This window comes from Ranitomeya imitator, chromosome 2 (assembly GCF_032444005.1).
Source record: "Ranitomeya imitator isolate aRanImi1 chromosome 2, aRanImi1.pri, whole genome shotgun sequence".
Taxonomy (NCBI): domain Eukaryota; kingdom Metazoa; phylum Chordata; class Amphibia; order Anura; family Dendrobatidae; genus Ranitomeya; species Ranitomeya imitator.
Window position 1 is genome coordinate 51,966,247 of NC_091283.1, and position 23,442 is coordinate 51,989,688.

Here is a 23,442-nt window from a genome sequence, read left to right on the forward strand (position 1 = left end):
AATTCACACCGTGGTCCAGGAATCCAAATCCTTGTTGTCTGCACCATCGTCTTAGCCAGTTGTTTGCATCAAGGATCCTGTTCCATCTCCTGGTGCCATGCCCGTCTACTGGAAGGATAGAAGAAAAAACTACCTGTGCATCCAGTTCCTTTACTTTCTTCCCCAACTCTTCAAAGTCCTTGCAGATTGTCGGTAGGTCCTTCCTTGCCGTGTCATTGGTGCCAACATGTATCAGAAGAAATGGGTGGACGTCCTTGGAGCTGAAGAGCTTTGGTATCCTATCGGTCACATCCTTGATCATCGCACCTGGAAGGCAGCATACTTCTCTTGCAGTTATGTCCGGTCTGCAGATGGCTGCTTCGGTGCCTCTCAGTAGTGAGTCTCCCACCACCACCACTCTTCGTTGCTTCTTGGCTGTACTTTTTGCTGTCACTTGTTGCTGTGTGCCCTTTTCTTTTTTGCTTGCTGGTATTGCTTCATTCTTAGGTGTGCCATCTTCATCCTCTACAAAGATTTGATATCGGTTCTTCAGTTGTGTGGTTGGTGATTTCTCCATTGTCTTCTTGCTTCTTTTGGTCACATGCTTCCACTCATCTGCTTTTGGAGGTTCTCTGACACTTTTTGCACCTTCTGTGACCAGTAGAGATGCTTCTGTTCTGTCTAGAAAGTCTTCATTCTCTTTGATGAGTTTCAAAGTTGCTATTCTTTCTTCCAGACCCCGCACCTTTTCTTCTAAAAGGGCCACTAGTCTACACTTCTGACAGGTGAAATTGGATTCTTCTTCTGGTCGATCTGTGAACATGTAGCATATGCTGCAGCTCACCATGTAGGTTGTCACATCTGCCATGTTGCTCCTAGATCCTGCTGACTTGCTGTGTGTTTTCCTTCTTGTGTAATCTACTCAGCCAAGCTCTCTTGCAATAATGTCCTACAGGCACAAATTGCGGCGCGCGGTTTGGTGATGCTTTCGAAGCAGCTGGTCCCGGCTGTACCCAACGATCTTCTAGCTTAGGGAGACTTCGCTTCTCCCAGAAGGCACCTGGAATATGCAAATTAGCCTCCTGAAGCTTGAATCCCTGGTTTGTCCTTGACTGCTTTGAAATCTGCTAATTATTTTTCCACCTTAGACTTAACAAGCGGGTATTGGCAAGTCCCTGTGGCTGAGAGAGATAAGGAAAAGACGGCATTCACCACACCAATGGGTCTAAGTGAATTTAATCGCATGCCGTTCGGACTCTGCAATGCATCCGGTACCTTCCAGCGGCTGATGGAATGCTGCCTCGGACACAAGAACTTCGAGACCGTCCTCCTGTACCTAGATGATGTGATCGTCTACTCAAAGACTTACGAACAACACTTAAAAGACCTGGCAGAAGTGTTCGAAGCCTTATCCAGGTATGGCATGAAAATCAAGCCATCCAAATGTCACCTTCTCAAGCCAAAGGTACAGTACCTGGGACACATCGTGAGTTCGGAGGGAGTAGCACCGGATCCCGAGAAAATAACCGCCATAAGGGATTGGCCGAGACCTACCAGCGCAAAAGAAGTGAGGCAATTCCTGGGATTGGTGGGTTACTATCGCAGATTTATAAAAGGATTTACCAACTTGGCAGCACCCTTGCAAGACGCCTTGGTAGGGCAGACGAAGAAACCTTCAAACCGAAACCCTCCTTTCCAGTGGAACGACGAAAGGGAAGACTCCTTTGAACAACTAAAGAAGGCACTAACCGGAGAGGAGGTTCTGGCATACCCAGATTACCATCAGCCTTTCATCCTCTATACCGATGCCAGTAATGTGGGACTAGGAGCGGTGCTGTCACAAAAGCAAGAAGGTCGGGAGAAAGTCATCGCCTTTGCAAGTAGAAAGCTCCGGCCTACTGAAAGAAATCCAGAAAATTATAGCTCCTTCAAATTGGAACTACTGGCAGTAGTTTGGGCTGTGACGGAACGTTTCAAACACTATCTGGCCGCTGCAGAATTTATTGTCTATACTGACAACAATCCGTTGACCCACCTGGACACAGCCAAATTAGGTGCGTTAGAACAGCGATGGATAGCCCGGTTATCTAATTACAACTTCAAGATCAAGTATCGAGCAGGTCGCAAGAATGGAAATGCCGATGCCCTATCCCGGATGCCACACTTGAGAGATGTAGAAGAAGAAACGGGGGAGCTTGAAGAAATTGAACTACCAGCCTTCCATTATCCCAAGGCAAAACATCATCAGTCAAGTACCTATCAGAAACAACAAGAGGTGAATTTTAATCCGTTAGCACACCATAGATGGGCTGACACCCAAGACAGCAATCCGGCTGTGAAGTTGGTGAAGGAACTGTTAACTGAGCAAAGTGCATATCCCGATGAGGATGCCCCAGAAGAGACGCATCAACTCTGGAAAGAGAGAGGCAAAATGTTCCTGTATCAAGGGAAGCTCTGTAGAAGGTACACCAATCCGAAAACACATGAATTGGTTTGGCAGATTATCGTGCCTAAACAAGATGTCAAGATGGTCCTCGAAGCTTACCATAATGGTGCTGGTCACTTTGGTTGGAAAAAGTTAGAAGTACTTCTAAGAGAAAGATTTTATTGGGTCGGGATGAGAAAAACAATCGAACAGTGGTGCAGAAATTGTGGCCCGTGCAACCTCAGAAGAAACGATCAAAAGAACCAAAGAGCACCACTGCAGCCCATAATCACCAAACAACCACTTGAACTTGTAGCCATAGACCACGTGAAGTTAATACCAAGCCGGTCCGGCTATGTCTATGCCTTGACCATCGTGGACCATTATTCACGCTTCTTGGTAGTAGTACCCGTAAAAGATCTGACAGCAAAAACAGCAGCCAAAGCGTTCCAAACGTACTTTTGTAGACACCATGGATATCCGGAACAGGTTCTCACCGACCAAGGTACAGCCTTTGAATCAGAGATCTTCAGAGAATTCTGTAATATGTATGGTTGCAAAAAGATCCGGACGACAGCCTATCATCCACAAACAAACGGCTTATGCGAGAAGATGAACCATATTGTAATAGACCTACTAAAGACTTTACCTGAGACAGAAAGGAATCAATGGCCAGAGAAATTGCCTGACTTGGTGGATCTGTATAATCATGTCCCGGTGAGCTCCACCAACTGCACCCCAGCTTACCTTATGCGTGCAAGACCCGGCCAATTACCAATCGATCTAGAAATGGGAATTCTGAAACCAGACGCAGAAGTTCACGACTCTAATTGGGATATCCTACGGCAAAAGCAGTATCGCCAAGTGCAAGAGAGTGTGGAAAGAAGCCTTCAGCAAACTAGAGAAAGACAAGAGCGAACTTTCAACCAGAATGCTCTAGCGACCCCTTTAAGACCGGGTGACCAAGTGCTCAAGAGAAATCGTCAAACCAATAAACTGGACAATCAGTGGGAAGCCGTACCCTACACAGTTTTACCAACAAGAGTGGATAATCCTAAAATGTGTCTCATTAGCAAAAACGGAGGCTTAACATCTGTATTAGTGTCAAGAGACAATCTTAAATTATGTCCGGAAGCATTGAAAGAGCCAGACGTTGTCCAGCCAGAACCAGAAGTTATTCAACCCATACAGGTTCAACCAGTAAAGGAAAAAGAAGAGGAAGTGTATCACACCTGTATAGGAGACTTTCCCAAAACCCTACTAACATACCATGGTGCAGTAGTGGTTCCCATGGTGGCCTTTTACCCAACACCGAACCCAATACCAGAAGTCCCAAGACAGGAAGAGGCTGACCCCGTACTACAGGAGGTTCCAGGCCAGGAAGAACAGATTCCTGGTCAGAGTAATCCCATTCACGGTGGACTTGCCAACTCCATAGTCGTGGAATTATCTTTAGCAGAGCGGGCAGATACTACATCCGCAGTAGACAGTAGTACACCACATGAAGAGACACAGCTATTACGTAGATCACAGCGTAGTACCCAGGGTCAATTACCGGCCAGGTATGCAGATTACCAACTATAAAGCTCATAATGTGAATTGTATATATGTTATGCCGTATATAGTTAAACAGAAAATGTAGTATAGTCATTGTTATCAGTCTGCAACGTTTAAGCCCAGTGCCTACAGAGACTTGTCTGTATGAACTTCTTGCATATTCTTGAACTTGTTATCAGCCCGGAGGCACTAAATCAAAGCTCCGGAAAGACTGCTTTTTGAACTTTGCTTTTTGCTCTTTTTGAACTTTCTTTAGACTTTATATTGATAACTCCGTTGGAAAAATGGAACTAAATTCCTGGACACTAAGTACAATGCCTTTCCTAATACCTTCAAGGATAGAACTGTATTAATGGACGCTATTTGAAGTGACTTTTTACAGAACTCTATTTTTGTTTCCTTGAGTGGTTTTTGTAACTTTTCATTTTTAAGACTCTGTACATATTAATTGTTATTTCAAAATGTTATTGTCCCACAGTCCCGGAGTACTGTTCTTAACTAAGGGGGAATGTGGCACCCCTATGGGTATTTGCCACAAAAATAGTTACTGACAGTAAATACAAATACTAAAATAGCAAGACTGCACTACCATCTCCGGCCAGAAGGGGGAGCTCCAGAGATCACCTTGATTCTGGTCTGAGAGAAGAAATGGCAGTTGGGCTAATGAGCTGAAAGTGAGAGGTCATACAGCTGAATTTCTAACAGCCCTATGACGGTTTCCAGGCCCAAATCACCGGCCTGAGGAGAAGAGGGACAGAGAAAAGGGACATTGTGAGAACCGGGTAGCATTAATCACTACCCAGAACAGGCGCAAAGACGGATACCGGATCCGTGGCTGTATTCATTATATATAATACAGCAACCGGAAAAACGTGAGGTGATATCAGCTTCACTAGGGCCGGACGCAGCAACAGACACAGAGTTCAGCGGTACTCCCGGAGGGGGTAAGCCGATAAAAGGACTCGGGTTGCCCGTCGAACCAGGACCCGGAGGGGACAGATTGGGCCGGCAGCCAGTTCACATACAGCAGCAGGGCCACACAGAAACTGCGTACAATAAGAGGCGAAGACCCCGGCAGGGTCAAAGTAACTCAGAGTTCCCATACAGACTCCGGTGACAGGACTGGTTGTAAATCCTTTTTTGTTAAAGTAAACTGGTTAAACGTTTCAGTGCCTCAGTCTTTCATTTGGACAATAGCCATCTATCCAGGATCGGGATCATCGCCGCTGGGAGAACCTGCTGCTGATCAAGTAAGTGCCTGTCCCCTCACGATACCCCTTACACTGTGCATTGCCTGAGGCCACAGCACCGGGTCAAGCCACCCGTGACATCCCCCTCAAGAGACAGACCCCATTGGTCCGGTGCTGGGTATCCCGGTCTCTTGGGCGTCACATCTATAAAGGGGTTTTGATAATAAAGTTTGTTCGTGATGCCTCCTGTAGTATTCGGTCAGAGGTGGCCAACGCTATTTAAAGGGGTCCGCTGGGGTGATGTTATGGCAGCTAAGATGGTATAACTTCCCACAGGTGAAGTAGGTCCCCAGGGCTCCTGGTGTATAGATGAGGATGGTGAGTGGTGCAGTAAAGAACGGAGGACACGGGTTTGCAGTCTCTTTAACTGGTATACTAAAGACTTCAGGCAACCACAGTCCAGGGTCCTGGCAACAGGTGACTGTGGAGTCCAGGCAGCCTAGAAACAGATTGAACCCCCTTGGTTAGGTCAGATTGGGAGCCTTCCTTTATGTACTGACTGATAGTCCCTTGCTGCCTGTGGCTTCCTTAGAAGGTACTCTTTCCTGTCCTGGGACAGTACCTGCACGGTAGGCAACTCGAGCCATTTCCTTGGGGTCTCTGTTCACAGTGACTCTGGGCTCTGGACGTTGCTGTACATCAGGTGTAATGTGGGCAAGTTACTTGCAGTTTCCTGCCCTCCTGTTCTGCCGTGGGACTTGTATTTCCACATGACCTCGGGCTTCCGGTGCCCGGTTTTGGCAGTCTAGCTTAGAGGACGCCCACTCGCAGCTCTCCTCCAGCTCCTGATCTCTCCTGTGCTCCTTCACTGTCTTTCATCTGCTACATACCAACTAACTCCTCCTCCAGACCAGAATGTATATAGGGAAGTTCCCCTGAAACAGCTTACCTACCAAAGGGATTTTCCTTGTATCCAGGCATGGGATCACCCTCCCCAAGAGGAAGGCAATGCCACTGTGGTACCTGAACTTCTGGGGTGCCACATATTTACTGTACAAAGCAAGCAATGAAAAGCATATTAGTACTGGATACATTGTCAGACTCAGTCACCCTGGGGGTTCCCCTAGTACTCAGGTTCTGGCAAAATAATGTGCCACACAGCTCCAGTAGAAAATGTCTTCAATTAGCAGGCCCATCAAGGGTGGTGCATGGCAGTGACATCATGCAACACTAGTGGCTGACACAGTGAAGCCAGTGGTTGGCCTCTGCATCGGCTACATTAGAGGTTGCTGTACATCGTGGGAGCGGAGGAAGTTAAGAAGGATTGTTTATTTTTTTCATGTGTTGGAAAAGAGTAGCATGACATAGGACATTATTACTGGAAGGGGCCTAGGATGGTGGACATTAATACAAGAAAGGGCCCATGATGGAGGACATTACACCAGGAAGGGGCTCAGGATGGAGGACATTATTACAGGAAGAGGCCCAAGATGGGGAACATTATTACTCAAAACAGCCAAGGATGGGGATATTATTACAAAAAAGGCCCCAGGATGGGAGCCACTATTACAGAAAGGGGTCCATAATGGAAGACATTATTAGAGGATGGTGCCCATGATGGGGGACATTATTACATGGGGGGCAAACACGTATGCCATTTTAGAATTTAGAATGCTACAAGGGCCCATGTATCTGCCCAACATGCAGATGTGGGCCGAGGTCTAAATTTTTTACTAAGGCCCCTTTGACAGGTGCGACACTGGTAAAAGCGTGCATTAATGTATTTTAATGTAAAATAGAACCAAGGTTAGATATTGTTGAATTAACAGAATAAATACATTTATTCTGGGGAAGTCCCAGGTGACCGTAATGTCATTAGATGGACATCCAATTACATCTTGTGTCAGTCACCCGACAGCTACAGCCAATCAAAGACCTCAACAACTTAGAACAAAATGACCTTGCTTCCAGAACAGGAAGAATAGCTTGCTCTAGAGTAATGAGAGTTAAAGTGAAAGAGTATACATTAATTTATTATTTTTTAACTACACTTTTCATATACGAATTGGACAACTTTCATTCCAGCTACAGTTTTATCCAAAAGAGACCAACTCATTAAGACCGCTGTTGTGAATTCTGTGACAGAGCTCCCCCCTGTGGTCACAAGTGGTACTTCGGCTGATTCTCTCTGTGAGCTTCTGTTGGTGGAGGGAAGTGGTACTGCGGCTTCTGAGTTTCCTCCCTCAGGTGATCTGGTGAGGTCGTTAGGTGCTTCTCTACTTAACTCCACCTAATGCTTTGATCCTGGCTTCCTGTCAATGTTCCAGTGTTGGACTTGCTTTTCCCTGGATCATTCCTGTGGCCTGCTGCTCTGCAAAGCTAAGTTCTTCTTTGCTATTTGTTTGCTATTTTTTCTGTCCAGCTTGTCTAATTTGTTGCTGGAAGCTCTGGGACGCAAAGGGTGTACCTCCGTGCCGTTAGTTCGGTACGGAGGGTCTTTTTGCCCCCTTTGCGTGGTTTTCTTTAGGGTTTTGTGTAGACCGCAAAGTTACCTTTTCTATCCTCGATCTGTTAAGAAAGTCGGGCCTCACTTTGCTGAATCTATTTCATCTCTACGTTTGTCTTTTCATCTTAACTCACAGTCATTATATGTGGGGGGCTGCCTTTTCCTTTGGGTATTTATCTGAGGCAAGGTAGGCTTATTTTCTATCTTCAGGCTAGTTAGTTTCTCAGGCTGTGCCTAGTTGCATAGGCAGAGTTAGGCGCAATCCACGGCTGCCTCTAGTGTTGTTTGGAGAGGATTAGGAATTGCGGTCTGCAGAGTTCCCACGTCTCAGAGCTCGTTCTATGATTTTGGGTTATTGTCAGATCACTGTATGTGCTCTGACCGCTATGTCCATTGTAGTACTGAATTGCCTTTCATAATAGTACAGGAAGCCAAAAGTACTAATGATTCTCAATAGAGGGAAAAAAGAAGTTCTGAGACCATTTTTTTTTTCTTTGCACTATGTTTTGCCTTTTTTTTCCCCTAGACATTTGGGTGGTTCAGTACACAGGTGTAGCGATGGACATTGGAAGTATGTCTTCATTTGTGGATCAGCTCTCGGCAAGAGTACAAAAGATTCAAGACACTATTGATCAGAAAGCTATGTTGGAACCAAGAATTCCTATTCCTGATTTGTTTTTTGGAGATAGAACTAAGTTTCTGAGTTTCAAAAATAATTGTAAATTATTTCTGGCCTTGAAACCTCGCTCCTCTGGTGATCCAGTTCAACAGGTTTTGATTGTTATTTCTTTTTTGCGTGGCGACCCTCAGGACTGGGCATTTTCTCTTGCGCCAGGAGATCCTGCATTGAGTAATATCGATGCGTTTTTCCTGGCGCTCGGATTGCTGTACGATGAACCTAATTCAGTGGATCAGGCAGAGAAAAATTTGCTGGCTCTTTGTCAGGGTCAGGATGAGATAGAGGTATATTGTCAGAAATTTAGAAAGTGGTCCGTGCTCACTCAATGGAATGAATCTGCGCTGGCAGCTATGTTCAGAAAGGGTCTCTCTGAAGCCCTTAAGGATGTCATGGTGGGATTTCCTATGCCTGCTGGTTTGAATGAGTCTATGTCTTTGGCCATTCAGATCGGTCGACGCTTGCGTGAGCGTAAATCTGTGCACCATTTGGCGGTATTACCTGAGCTTAAACCAGAGCCTATGCAGTGCGATAGGACTTTGACCAGAGTTAAACGGCAAGAACACAGACGTCTGAATGGGCTGTGTTTCTACTGTGGTGATTCCACTCATGCTATCTCTGATTGTCCTAAGCGCACTAAGCGGTTCGCTAGGTCTGCCACCATTGGTACGGTACAGTCAAAATTTCTTCTGTCCGTTACCTTGATCTGCTCTTTGTCATCGTATTCTGTCATGGCATTTGTGGATTCAGGCGCTGCCCTGAATTTGATGGACTTGGAGTATGCTAAGCGTTGTGGGTTTCTCTTAGAGCCCTTGCAGTGTCCTATTCCATTGAGAGGAATTGATGCCACGCCTTTGGCCAAGAATAAGCCTCAATACTGGAACCAGCTGACCATGTGCATGGCTCCTGCACATCAGGAGGTTATTCGCTTTCTGGTGTTGCATAATCTGCATGATGTGGTCGTGTTGGGGTTGCCATGGCTACAAGCCCATAATCCAGTATTAGATTGGAAATCCATGTCGGTGTCCAGCTGGGGTTGTCAGGGGGTACATGGTGATGTTCCATTTCTGTCAATTTCATCATCCACCCCTTCTGAGGTTCCAGAGTTCTTGTCTGATTACCGGGATGTATTTGATGAGCCCAAGTCCGATGCCCTACCTCCGCCTAGGGATTGTGATTGTGCTATCAATTTGATTCCTGGTAGTAAATTCCCAAAAGGTCGACTGTTTAATTTATCCATGCCTGAGCACGCCGCTATGCGCAGTTATGTGAAGGAATCCCTGGAGAAGGGGCATATTCGCCCGTCATCGTCACCATTAGGAGCAGGGTTCTTTTTTGTAGCCAAGAAGGATGGTTCGCTGAGACCTTGTATAGATTACCGCCTTCTAAATAAGATCACGGTTAAATTTCAGTACCCCTTGCCATTGTTATCTGATTTGTTTGCTCGGATTAAGGGGGCTAGTTGGTTCACCAAGATAGATCTTCGTGGTGCGTATAATCTGGTGCGAATCAGGCGAGGAGATGAATGGAAAACTGCATTTAATACGCCCGAGGGTCATTTTGAGTATCTAGTGTTTCAGTCCTTTATGCATGACATCTTCAGAGAGTACCTGGATAAATTCCTGATTGTGTACTTGGATGACATTTTGATCTTCTCGGATGATTGGGAGTCTCATGTGAAGCAGGTCAGAACAGTTTTTCAGGTCCTGCGTGCTAATTCTTTGTTTGTGAAGGGATCAAAGTGTCTCTTTGGTGTGCAGAAGGTTTCATTTTTGGGGTTCATCTTTTCCCCTTCTACTATCGAGATGGATCCTGTTAAGGTCCAAGCCATCCATGATTGGACTCAGCCGACATCTCTGAAAAGTCTGCAAAAGTTCCTGGGCTTTGCTAATTTTTATCGTCGCTTCATCTGCAATTTTTCTAGTATTGCCAAACCATTGACCGATTTGACCAAGAAGGGTGCTGATTTGGTCAATTGGTCTTCTGCTGCTGTGGAAGCTTTTCAAGACTTGAAGCGTCGTTTTTCTTCTGCCTCTGTGTTGTGTCAACCAGATGTTTCTCTTCCGTTCCAGGTCGAGGTTGATGCTTCTGAGATTGGAGCAGGGGCTGTTTTGTCGCAGAGAGGTTCTGATTGCTCAGTGATGAAACCATGCGCTTTTTTTTCCAGGAAGTTTTCGCCTGCTGAGCGAAATTATGATGTGGGCAACCGAGAGTTGCTGGCCATGAAGTGGGCATTTGAGGAGTGGCGTCATTGGCTTGAAGGAGCTAAGCATCGCGTGGTGGTATTGACTGATCATAAGAACTTGACTTATCTTGAGTCTGCTAAGCGGTTGAATCCTAGACAGGCTCGTTGGTCGCTGTTTTTTGCCTGTTTTGACTTTGTGATTTCGTACCTTCCGGGCTCTAAAAATGTGAAGGCGGATGCTCTGTCTAGGAGTTTTGTGCCCGACTCTCCGGGTTTGTCTGAGCCGGCGGGTATCCTCAAGGAAGGAGTAATTGTGTCTGCCATCTCCCCTGATTTGCGGCGGGTGCTGCAAAAATTTCAGGCTAATAAACCTGATCGTTGTCCAGCGGAGAGACTGTTTGTCCCTGATAGGTGGACCAATAAAGTTATCTCTGAGATTCATTGTTCGGTGTTGGCTGGTCATCCTGGAATCTTTGGTACCAGAGAGTTGGTGGCTAGATCCTTTTGGTGGCCGTCTCTGTCGCGGGATGTGCATGTTTTTGTGCAGTCCTGTGGGATTTGTGCTCGGGCTAAGCCCTGCTGTTCTCGTGCCAGTGGGTTGCTTTTGCCCTTGCCGGTCCCGAAGAGGCCTTGGACACATATCTCTATGGATTTTATTTCTGATCTTCCCATTTCTCAAAAGATGTCAGTCATTTGGGTGGTCTTTGATCGCTTTTCTAAGATGGTCCATCTGGTACCCTTGTCTAAATTGCCTTCCTCCTCTGATTTGGTGCCATTGTTCTTCCAGCATGTGGTTCGTTTACATGGCATTCCAGAGAATATCGTTTCTGACAGAGGTTCCCAGTTTGTTTCAAGGTTTTGGCGAGCCTTTTGTGGTAGGATGGGCATTGACTTGTCTTTTTCCTCGGCTTTCCATCCTCAGACTAATGGCCAGACCGAACGAACCAATTAGACCTTGGAAAAATATCTGAGATGCTTTGTTTCTGCCGATCAGGATGACTGGGTGTCCTTTTTGCCTTTGGCTGAGTTTGCCCTCAATTATCGGGCCAGCTCGGCTACCTTGGTTTCGCCATTTTTCTGCAATTCTGGGTTCCATCCTCGTTTCTCTTCAGGACAGGTTGAGTCTTCGGACTGTCCTGGTGTGGATACTGTGGTGGACAGGTTGCAGCAGATTTGGACTCATGTAGTGGACAATTTGACCTTGTTCCAGGAGAAGGCTCAACGTTTTGCTAATCGCAGACGCCGTGTGGGTCCCCAACTTCGTGTTGGGGATCTGGTTTGGTTATCTTCTCGTCATATTCCTATGAAGGTTTCCTCTCCTAAGTTTAAACCTCGTTTCAATGGTCCGTATAGGATTTCTGAGGTTCTTAATCCTGTGTCTTTTCGTCTGACCCTTCCAGATTCTTTTTCCATACATAACGTATTCCATAGGTCATTGTTGCGGAGATACGTGGCACCTATGGTTCCATCTGTTGATCCTCCTGCCCCGGTTGTGGTGGAGGGGGAATTGGAGTATATTGTGGAGAAGATTTTGGATTCTCGTGTTTCTAGACGGAAACTCCAGTATCTGGTTAAATGGAAGGGTTATGCTCAGGAAGATAATTCCTGGGTTTTTGCCTCTGATGTCCATGCTCCCGATCTTGTTCGTGCCTTTCATGTGGCTCATCCTGGTCGGCCTGGGGGCTCTGGTGAGGGTTCGGTGACCCCTCCTCAAGGGGGGGTACTGTTATGAATTCTGTGGCAGAGCTCCCTCCTGTGGTCACAAGTGGTACTTCGGCTGATTCTCTCTGTGAGCTTCTGTTGGTGGAGGGAAGTGGTACTGCGGCTTCTGAGTTTCCTCCCTCAGGTGATCTGGTGAGGTCGTTAGGTGCTTCTCTACTTAACTCCATCTAATGCTTTGATCCTGGCTTCCTGTCAATGTTCCAGTGTTGGACTTGCTTTTCCCTGGATCATTCCTGTGGCCTGCTGCTCTGCATAGCTAAGTTCTTCTTTGCTATTTGTTTGCTATTTTTTCTGTCCAGCTTGTCTAATTTGTTGCTGGAAGCTCTGGGACGCAAAGGGTGTACCTCCGTGCCGTTAGTTCGGTACGGAGGGTCTTTTTGCCCCCTTTGCGTGGTTTTCTTTAGGGTTTTGTGTAGACCGCAAAGTTACCTTTTCTATCATCGATCTGTTAAGAAAGTCGGGCCTCACTTTGCTGAATCTATTTCATCTCTATGTTTGTTTTTTCATCTTAACTCACAGTCATTATATGTGGGGGGCTGCCTTTTCCTTTGGGGTATTTCTCTGAGGCAAGGTAGGCTTATTTTCTATCTTCAGGCTAGTTAGTTTCTCAGGCTGTGCCGAGTTGCATAGGCAGAGTTAGGCGCAATCCACGGCTGCCTCTAGTGTTGTTTGGAGAGGATTAGGAATTGCGGTCTGCAGAGTTCCCACGTCTCAGAGCTCGTTCTATGATTTTGGGTTATTGTCAGATCACTGTATGTGCTCTGACCGCTATGTCCATTGTAGTACTGAATTGCCTTTCATAACAGACCGCCATTGTACACACCAGTCTTAATAAAAGAGCGTGATGATGTAAGACACACCTAATTAGGAGGTGCATGCCACTTAATGAATTAAGTTAATCTTACAAGTGCCATGCCCTTCTGCCAGAAATGTACTCCAGTGAGAACTAGAGTTGCATTGTATTGCAAAATCTGATCCCCATCAGGGAGTAAAGAATATTGGGATTTCTCTGGAAGCTGGCAGATGCAGTGGCTTGTCCTAAGTCTGTCCGAGGCAGCCTTTTGAGCCAGTGGCCTCAGACAGACGTTACAATTGAATCTACTAATCCAGCTTCACAGTTGCCAGAAGTTGAATCATCTAGGAAACAACCTACTTGGATTTTACCCAAGAGAACTCTGTTAATGAAGTTCCACATCATGATGATTCTTGTTATTTTATAACAAAGCTAGACATTTTAAGGAAAAATTTAGAGCTAGATTTTGAATTTTTTTTATCAGGAAAAGGTACAAAAGAATCCATTTATAAATTTATAATGAGTTTTTTACTAAAAATGGCTGATGTACGCAAAATTAGAGAACTTTGCCTTTTCCAAATTTTGGATTGCTTTTGTCCTTACTTCTGAAAGAGTTTACAGGCATTAAAAATTAGTCCAGTGATGCAATACAAAATTTGATAACTGGAAACTGTTTGATTCTTCCAACACGAATCATTACCATAAGAAAGCTTGTAGATTGAAAAGTTATTGGATAGGATTGCGTGCAAGAAATAAAATATCTGTACACAAGCAACGTAACACAGCTGCAATGCCGAAATGAAATACAATAGGAAAACATGAATTCTAAGAAATCTGTTGGAATTTGGTACTGAGAAAGCACAATACAAAATTCACATAGACAAATTGTAACAATTGAAGGCTGAAATGATGTAATGTAATACTCCTCAAGAAATGTGTTCATGAAGTGAACAAACTTTATATTAAAGAAGCACTCCTCCTCCCGTCAAAGTAAATTTTTATCTTCTTAATATATTGCCGTCATCATATTATATGGCACTGTGTGTTAGGAGTCGAGTTTCCTCTGCAGCACAGGGGGAATCTCGATCCCTGTCTGCTGCGGTTTCCCATTCTGTACCGGCCGCAGTGGGGCGTCGCTCCCAGCGTCTTGCTGGGACTGATTCTGTGCAAAGGGTTACTGTTGCCTCTTCTGGCTCCCCTGTTGTACCCTGCACTGATCTGCGGCGAGTGGGCTTCTCTGGGACTAAGTCCTTATTTGCACACACTGAGCATGCCCAGGGCAAGATCTCCCGTTGGAGATCGAGGGTCACATGCTCAGGTACTGCAGCACATTCCATTGGTTCTCCAGGAAGGTCCTGAAAGGGCAAAACTTCAGTAGCAGCTTCCTGTGCTGCAACTATATAAACTGCGCATGACCGCACGGCCATGCGCTAGTATTGTCATGATAATATGTGTGTGTGTTGTGAGTGAAAGTCGCTCTTTAAAATACCCTCCCTATTGGATGACTGTTCGCGGAAGGTGTATGTTTGCTATCTAGCGCCCGACTTATCCAACAGCACGTTACACACATAACAGCGTCTAGTTGCTGTGACCGCCTGTACGGCGCCGTGCGCTTCCTCTGCGCTTTCCTTACCCAAGCCTGGGTGGTTAGTGGCGTTCGTCAGTGCGGCACTGCATGCACTCTTGTGCCTTTATATACTTTTTTAATAGTTTCCTTACACACCCAGTTGCAGTGTTGTGCCAGCAAGTGGTCTAATCGGACTTCAATCCTGTGTTGGGGTTGTGTTCGCTGACTTCTTGCTCGCGCTCTATGTGCGGTACCGCGGTCCTGTCACACAACAGGATCGCTTCCTTCACGCAGGGTGAAGTTAACCCGTGCGTGTATACTTATAGTACCGCCATATAGTCCGTCTTACTAGCAGCAGGGTTTTTACCTGCACGGTGGACCTCGGACTGCGAACGCACCTAGTTTCACATCATCTATACTTGGTGCGTTCCGCCAGTCCTTAACATAATACTAGCGCCAAGGTCTGGCTAGTAATGACGGACGATCAGCGTTTACAGCGGTACATCCAGCAGCTGGAGGGAAGGTTGGAGGCTCTTGAGCGTTCAACCTCAGCTGTGGATGTTACTGCTGTCGCTGTTCAGGCTGCAAGTGTGGCTGCAGCTACCTTTTCCACTGCCGCCCCTGTACCGACGCTATCTCGCCTCCCGCTACCAGAGAAATTTTCTGGTGACAGTAAGTCCTGTAGGGGTTTCGTGAGTCAGTGCTCTATCCATCTCGAGCTTCTGGCCTCTTGTTTCCCTACAGAGCGGGCTAAGGTGGGCTTTATCATATCTTTATTGTCGGACAGGGCGTTGCAGTGGGCTACGCCGCTGTGGGAGCGTGGCGATCATGTGGTGCAGAGTGCTCCGTTATTCCTGAGCACTCTGAAACAGGTCTTTTTAGGACCTCGTGTCACCCATGTTACGGCGCTCCAACTGTTGGCATTGACTCAGGGCTCGTCCTTGGTCAGCCATTTTGCCGTCCACTTCCGCACTCTAGCATCTGAGCTGGAGTGGTCGGATAAAGCCCTTATTCCCATATTTTGGAGGGGGCTGGCTGACCACGTTAAGGACGCCCTGGCCACTAGGGAGATTCCCGCCACACTGGAAGAATTAATAACAGTATCTACTCGTATTGACCTCCGTTTTCACGAGCGGAGGTTAGAGCGAGCCCAGTGTAGGCAGAAGTTTCGGCTGGCTCCCACCTTCGCCAAACCTTTGGAATCTCCAGCCCAGGCTCCTGAGTCTCATGAACCTAAGGTAGTGTCACGAGCGGGATCTAAGTCCCGGACCGCTCGTGCACTCCAGGTTTGCCATATTTGCCAACAGTCAGGACATCTAGCCACCAGATGTCACCAGCGGTCGAGGAAACGTCAGCGTCTAGTGGTAGTAGGTGGAGGTGCACTAGACACGGTGACGTTTGCCTCCAAATTGTCCTTTAAGGGGACAATAACTTTTGGCTCATCCTCCCACTCAGTGGAGCTCTGCGTGGATTCTGGAGCGGAGGGCAATTTTATGTCTTCTGCCTTTGCCCAATGTCACGCAATACCCCTGGTTATGCTATCTCAACCAGTAACGGTACGAGTGGTGAATGGGTCGACACTCCCCGCACAGATAACACATCAGACCATCCCTTTTACTCTGTCTATGTCACCATCCCATCAGGAGATTATATCCCTTCTCATCATTCCTGAGGGGATTGATGAGGTCCTGTTGGGGATACCTTGGTTACGGTACCACTCTCCTCACATCGAGTGGTCCTCAGGCAGAATTCTGGGATGGGATGAATCATGTGGGGGTAGGTGTCACCGAGAGTGCGTTCAGGTTGCTACTACAGAGGTACCCGCAGATCTTTCCTCTCTTCCCAAGCAATATTGGTCTTATGCAGACGTGTTCTCCAAAAAGGCGGCGGAGACCCTTCCGCCCCATCACCCCTATGGCTGTCCTATCGATCTCTTGCCAGGTGCGGAGCCTCCCCGGGGTCGAGTTTATCCATTATCTCTCCCGGAGATGGAGGCCATGTCTCAATACATTCAAGAGAATCTGGCAAGAGGGTTCATCAGGAAGTCAGTGTCACCTGCTGGGGCAGGTTTCTTCTTCGTGCAGAAGAAGAATGGGGAATTATGTCCATGCATAGACTACAGGGGTCTTAACGCTATCACCGTTAAGAACAAGTATCCTTTGCCCTTGATATCCGAGCTCTTCGATAGGCTTCGGGGAGCTAGAGTGTTTACTAAATTAGATCTGCGGGGTGCTTATAACCTGATTCGCATCGGTGAGGGGGACGAATGGAAAACGGCGTTTAACACCAGAGATGGGCACTATGAGTATCTGGTGATGCCCTTCGGGCTCTGTAATGCCCCAGCCGTTTTCCAAGACTTTGTCAACGACATCTTCCGGGATATGCTTTCCACCTCAGTTGTAGTCTATCTGGATGATATTCTCATCTTTTTTCCAGATATTGACTCCCACCGGAGAGATGTTGGCAGAGTCTTCGACCTCCTACGGGCAAACTCTCTTTATGCTAAGTTGGAGAAGTGTATGTTTGAGCAGGAGTCCTTACCTTTCCTGGGCTATATCATCTCCGCCCAGGGATTGGCTATGGATCCTGCCAAACTACAGGCTGTGATGGACTGGCAAGAGCCCCATTCTCTTAAAACGGTGCAGCGCTTTATGGGGTTCATTAACTATTACCGCCAGTTCATTCCCCACTTCTCAAATCTGGTAGCTCCCTTGGTAGCCCTCACCAAGAAGGGAGCGAATCCCAAATTGTGGTCGGAAGAGGTCTCCAAGGCCTTCACTTCTATTAAGTCCCACTTTGCTAGTGCTCCCATCTTACATCGTCCCGATGTGGATAAGCCATTCCTAATGGAGGTGGATGCCTCATCCGTTGGTGCTGGAGCAGTCCTCTATCAAAAGGATGCTCAAGGTCGGAAGCATCCATGCTTCTTCTTCTCTAAGACCTTCACGCCAGCGGAGAGAAACTACTCCATCGGGGATAGGGAGCTGCTAGCAATGAAATTGGCCTTTTCTGAGTGGAGACATCTTCTGGAAGGTGCACGCTTTCCCTTCCAAGTTTACACGGACCACAAAAATTTGGTCTATTTGCAAACAGCCCAGCGGCTAAATTCTCATCAGGCCAGATGGTCCTTGTTCATTTCCCGGTTCCACTTTTCCCTTCATTTTCTCGCCGGGGAGAAGAATATTCGTGCTGACGCTCTCTCTCGCTCCCTTATGTCAACTGAAGAGGAGGAAGAGGAGCCTCGGCTTATTGTCCCTTCCGAGAGCCTGAGAACCATAGCGCCAGTTTCGCTGGAGTCTGTGCCTTCGGGCAAGACTTTTGTGCCCATTAATTTGCGACCGGAGGTTCTCTCTTGGGCTCATTCGTCCAGGGTGGGTGGACACTTTGGGACAAAGAGGACATCTGAGCTACTGGCGAGGACGTACTGGTGGCCGCATATGGCCCGGGATGTCAGGGATTATATTCTGGCATGCGTCTGCTGCGCCAAAAATAAATCTCCGCGTAAAAGGCCAGCTGGGTTGCTCTATCCCTTGCCGGTGGCAGATAGGCCCTGGGAGATGGTCGGGATGGACTTTGTCATGGGTTTACCCAAATCTCGCGGCTGTACCATCATTTGGGTCATCACCGATCATTTCTCAAAAATGGTGCATTTGGTGCCGCTACCACGGTTACCTTCTGCACGGGCCTTGGCAGCGTTGTTCATTAACCCCTTCCCGACCCATGACGCCACGTAGGCGTCATGAAAGTCGGTGCCATTCTGACCCATGACGCCTATGCGGCGTCATGGAAAGATCGCGTCCCTGCAGATCGGGTGAAAGGGTTAACTCCCATTTCACCCGATCTGCAGGGACAGGGGGAGTGGTAGTTTAGCCCAGGGGGGGTGGCTTCACCCCCTCGTGGCTACGATCGCTCTGATTGGCTGTTGAAAGTGAAACTGCCAATCAGAGCGATTTGTAATATTTCACCTATTATAACGGGTGAAATATTACAATCCAGCCATGGCCGATGCTGAAATATCATCGGCCATGGCTGGAAATACTAATGTGCCCCCACCCCACCCCACCGATCGCCCCCGCAGCCCCCCGATCTGGCCGGTACACTGCTCCGGCTCCCCTCCGTCCAGTGCTCCGCTCCCCCCGTGCTCTTGTCCTCTCCCCCCATGCTCCAATCACCCCCCCGTGCTCCAATCACCCCCCCTGCACTCCGATCCACACCCCCCGGTGCTCCGTTCCACCCCCCGTGCTCCATTCCAGCCCCCCCGTGCTCCATTCCAGCCCCCCGTGCTCCGTTCCACCCCTCCCGCGCTCCGATTCCCCCCCCCGTGCTCAGATCCCCCCCCCGTGGTTCCCCCCACCCCGTGGTCCCCCCCACCCCATCATACTTACCGATCCAGCCGGGGTCCCGTCCGTCTTCTCCCTGGGCGCCGCCATCTTCCAAAATGGCGGGCGCATATGCAGTGCGCCCGCCGAATCTGCCGGCCGGCAGATTCGTTCCAAAGTGCATTTTGATCACTGAGATATAATCTATCTCAGTGATCAAAATAAAAAAAATAATAAATGACCCCCCCCTTTGTCACCCCCATAGGTAGGGACAATAAAAAAATAAAGAAATTTTTTTTTTCCACTAATGTTAGAATAGGGTTAGGGTTAGGGGTAGGGTTTAGGGGTAGGGTTAGGGTTAGGGTTAGGGGTAGGGTTAGGGGTAGGGTTAGGGCTAGGGGTAGGGGTAGGGTTAGGGGTAGGGTTAGGGCTAGGGTTAGGGCTAGGGTTAGGGTTTCGGTATGTGCACACGTATTCTGGTCCTCTGCGGATTTTTCTGCTGCGGATTTGATAAATCCGCAGTGCTAAACCGCTGCGGATTTATGGCGGATTTACCGCGTTTTTTTCTGCGCATTTCACTGCGGTTTTACAACTGCGATTTTCAATTGGAGCAGTTGTAAAACCGCTGCGGAATCCGCACAAAAGAAGTGACATGCTGCGGAATGTAAACCGCTGCGTTTCCGTGCAGTTTTTCCGCAGCATGTGTACAGCGATTTTTGTTTCCCGTAGGTTTACATTGAACTGTAAACTCATGGGAAACTGCTGCGGATCCGCAGCGTTTTCCGCAGCGTGTGCACATACCTTTAGAATTAGGCTATGTGCACACGGTGCGGATTTGGCTGCGGATTCGCAGCAGTGTTCCATCAGGTTTACAGTACCATGTAAACATATGAAAAACCAAATCCGCTGTGCCCATGGTGCGGAAAATACCGCGCGGAAACGCTGCGTTGTATTTTCCGCAGCATGTCAATTCTTTGTGCGGATTCCGCAGCGTTTTACACCTGTTCCTCAATAGGAATCCGCAGGTGAAATCCGCACAAAAAAAAACTGGAAATCCGCGGAAAATCCGCAGGTAAAACGCAGTGCCTTTTACCCGCGGATTTTTCAAAAATGGTGCGGAAATATCTCACACGAATCCGCAACGTGGGCACATAGCCTTAGGGTTAGGGTTGGAATTAGGGTTGTGGTTAGGGTTAGGGGTGTGTTGGGGTTAGGGTTGTGGTTAGGGGTGTGTTGCGGTTAGGGTTGTGATTAGGGTTATGGCTACAGTTGGGATTAGAGTTAGGGGTGTGTTGGGGTTAGTGTTGGAGGTAGAATTGAGGGGTTACCACTGTTTAGGCACATCAGGGGTCTCCAAACGCAACATGGCGCCACCATTGATTCCAGCCAATCTCGTATTCAAAAAGTCAAATGGTGCTCCCTCACTTCTGAGCCCCGACGTGTGCCCAAACAGTGGTTTACCCCCACATATGGGGTACCAGCATACTCAGGACAAACTGCGCAACAATTACTGGGGTACAATTTCTCCTGTTACCCTTGTGAATCTAAAAAAATGCTTGCTAAAACATAATTTTTGAGGAAAGAAAAATGATTTTTTATTTTCACGGCTCTGCGTTGTAAACGTCTGTGAAGCACTTGGGGGTTCAAACTGCTCACCACATATCTAGATAAGTTCCTTGGGGGGTCTAGTTTCTAAAATGGGGTCACTTGTGGGGGTTTCTACTGTTTATGCACACCAGGGGCTCTGCAAACGCAACGTGACACCCGTAGACCATTCCATCAAAGTCTGCATTTCAAAAGTCACTACTTCCCTTCTGAGCCCCGACGTGTGCCCAAACAGTGGTTTACCCCCACTCATGGGGTATCAGCGTATTCAGGAGACACTGGACAACAACTTTTATGGTCCAATTTCTCCTGTAACCCTTGGGAAAATAAAAAATTCTGGGCTAAATAATTATTTTTGAGGAAAGAAAACGTATTTATTATTTTCACGGCTCTGCATTATAAACTTCTATGAAGCGCTTGGGGGTTCAAAGTGCTCACCACACATCTAGATAAGTTCCTTTCGGGGTCTAGATTCCAAAATGGGGTCACTTGTGGGGTGTTTCTATTGTTAAGCCACATCAGGGGCTCTGCAAACGCAACGTGACGCCCACAGAGCATTCCATCAAAGTCTGCATTTCAAAACGTCACTACTTCACTTCCGAGCCTCGGCATGTGCCCAAACAGTGGTTTACCCCCACATATGGGGTATCAGCGTACTCAGGAGAAACTGGACAACAACTTTTGTGGTCCAATTTCTTCTGTAACCCTTGGGAAAATAAAAAATTCTGGGCTAAATAATTATTTTTGAGGAAAGAAAACGTATTTATTATTTTCACGGCTCTGCATTATAAACTTCTATGAAGCACTTGGGGGTTCAAAGTGCTCACCACACATCTAGATAAGTTCCTTTGGGGGTCTAGTTTCCAAAATGGGGTCACTTGTGGGGGGTTTCTACTGTTAAGCCACATCAGGGGCTCTGCAAACGCAACGTGACGCCCACAGAGCATTCCATCAAAGTCTGCATTTCAAAACGTCACTACTTCACTTCCGAGCCCCGGCATGTGCCCAAACAGTGATTTACCCCCACATATGGGGTATCAGCGTACTCAGGAGAAACTGGACAACAACTTTTGGGGTCAAATTTCTCCTGTTACCCTTGGGAAAATAAAAAATTGCAGGCTAAAAGATCATTTTTGAGAAAATAATTTTTTTTTTTTATTTTCATGGCTCTGCGTTATAAACTTCTGTGACGCACTTGGGGGTTCAAAGTCCTCACCACACATCTAGATTAGTTCCTTTGGGGGTCTAGTTTCCAAAATGGTGTCATTTCTGGGGGATCTCCAATGTTTAGGCACACAGGGGCTCTCCAAACGTGACATGGTGTCCGCTAATGATTGGAGCTAATTTTCCATTTAAAAAGCCAAATGGCGTGCCATCCCTTCCGAGCCATGCCGTGCGCCCAAACAGTGGTTTACCCCCTCATATGGGGTATCAGCATACTCAGGACAAACTGGACAACAATATTTGGGGTCCAAATTCTCCTATTATCCTTGGCAAAATAGGAAATTCCAGGCTAAAAAATCATTTTTGAGGAAAGAAAAATTATTTTTTATTTTCATGGCTCTGCGTTATAAACTTCTGTGAAGCACCTGGGGGTTTAAAGTGCTCAATATGCATCTAGATAAGTTCCTTGGGGGGTCTAGTTTCCAAAATGGGGTCACTTGTGGGGGAGCTCCAATGTTTAGGCACACAGGGGCTCTCCAAACGCGACATGGTGTCCGCTAACAATTGGAGCTAATTTTCCATTCAAAAAGTCAAATGGCGCGCCTTCCCTTCCGAGCCCTGCCGAGTGCCCAAACAGTGGTTTACCCCCACATATGAGGTATCGGCGTACTCGGGAGAAATTGCCCAACAAATTTTATGATCCATTTTATCCTACTGCCCATGTGAAAATGAAAAAATTGAGGCGAAAATAATTTTTTTGTGAAAAAAAAGTACTATTTCATTTTTACAGATCAATTTGTGAAGCACCTGAGGGTTTAAAGTGCTCACTAGGCATCTAAATAAGTTCCTTGGGGGGTCTAGTTTCCAAAATGGGGTCACTTGTGGGGGAGCGCCAATGTTTAGGCACACAGGAGCTATCCAAACGCGACATGGTGTCCGCTAACGATGGAAATAATTTTTCATTCAAAAAGTCAAATGGCGCTCCTTCCCTTCCGAGCCTTACCATGTGGTTTACCCCCACATGTGAGGTATTGGTGTACTCAGGAGAAATTGCCCAACACATTTTAGGATCCATTTTATCCTGTTGCCCATGTGAAAATGAAAAAATTGAGGCTAAAAGAATTTTTTTGTGAAAAAAAAGTACTTTTTCATTTTTACGGATCAATTTGTGAAGCACCTGGGGGTTCAAAGTGCTCACTATGCATCTAGATAAGTTCCTTGGGATGTCTAGTTTCCAAAATGGGGTCACTTGTGGGGGAGCTCCAATTTTTAGGCACACGGGGGCTTTCCAAACGTGACATGGTGTCCGCTAAAGAGTGGAGCCAATTTTTGATTCAAAAAGTCAAATGGCGCTCCTTCCCTTCCAAGCCCTGCCGTGCGCCCAAACAGTGGTTTACCCCCACATATGAGGTATCAGCGTACTCAGGACAAATTGGACAACAACTTTCGTGGTTCAGTTTCTCCTTTTACCATTGGGAAAATAAAAAAATTGTTGCTAAAATATAATTTTTGTGACTAAAAAGTTAAATGTTCATTTTTTCCTTCCATGTTGCTTCTGCTGCTGTGAAGCACCTGAAGGGTTAATAAACTTCTTGAATGTGGTTTTGAGTACCTTGAGGGGTGCAGTTTTTAGAATGGTGTCACTTTTGGGTATTTTCAGCCATATAGACCCCTCAAACTGACTTCAAATGTGAGGTGGTCCCTAAAAAAAATGGTTTTGTAAATTTCGTTGTAAAAATGACAAATCGCTGGTC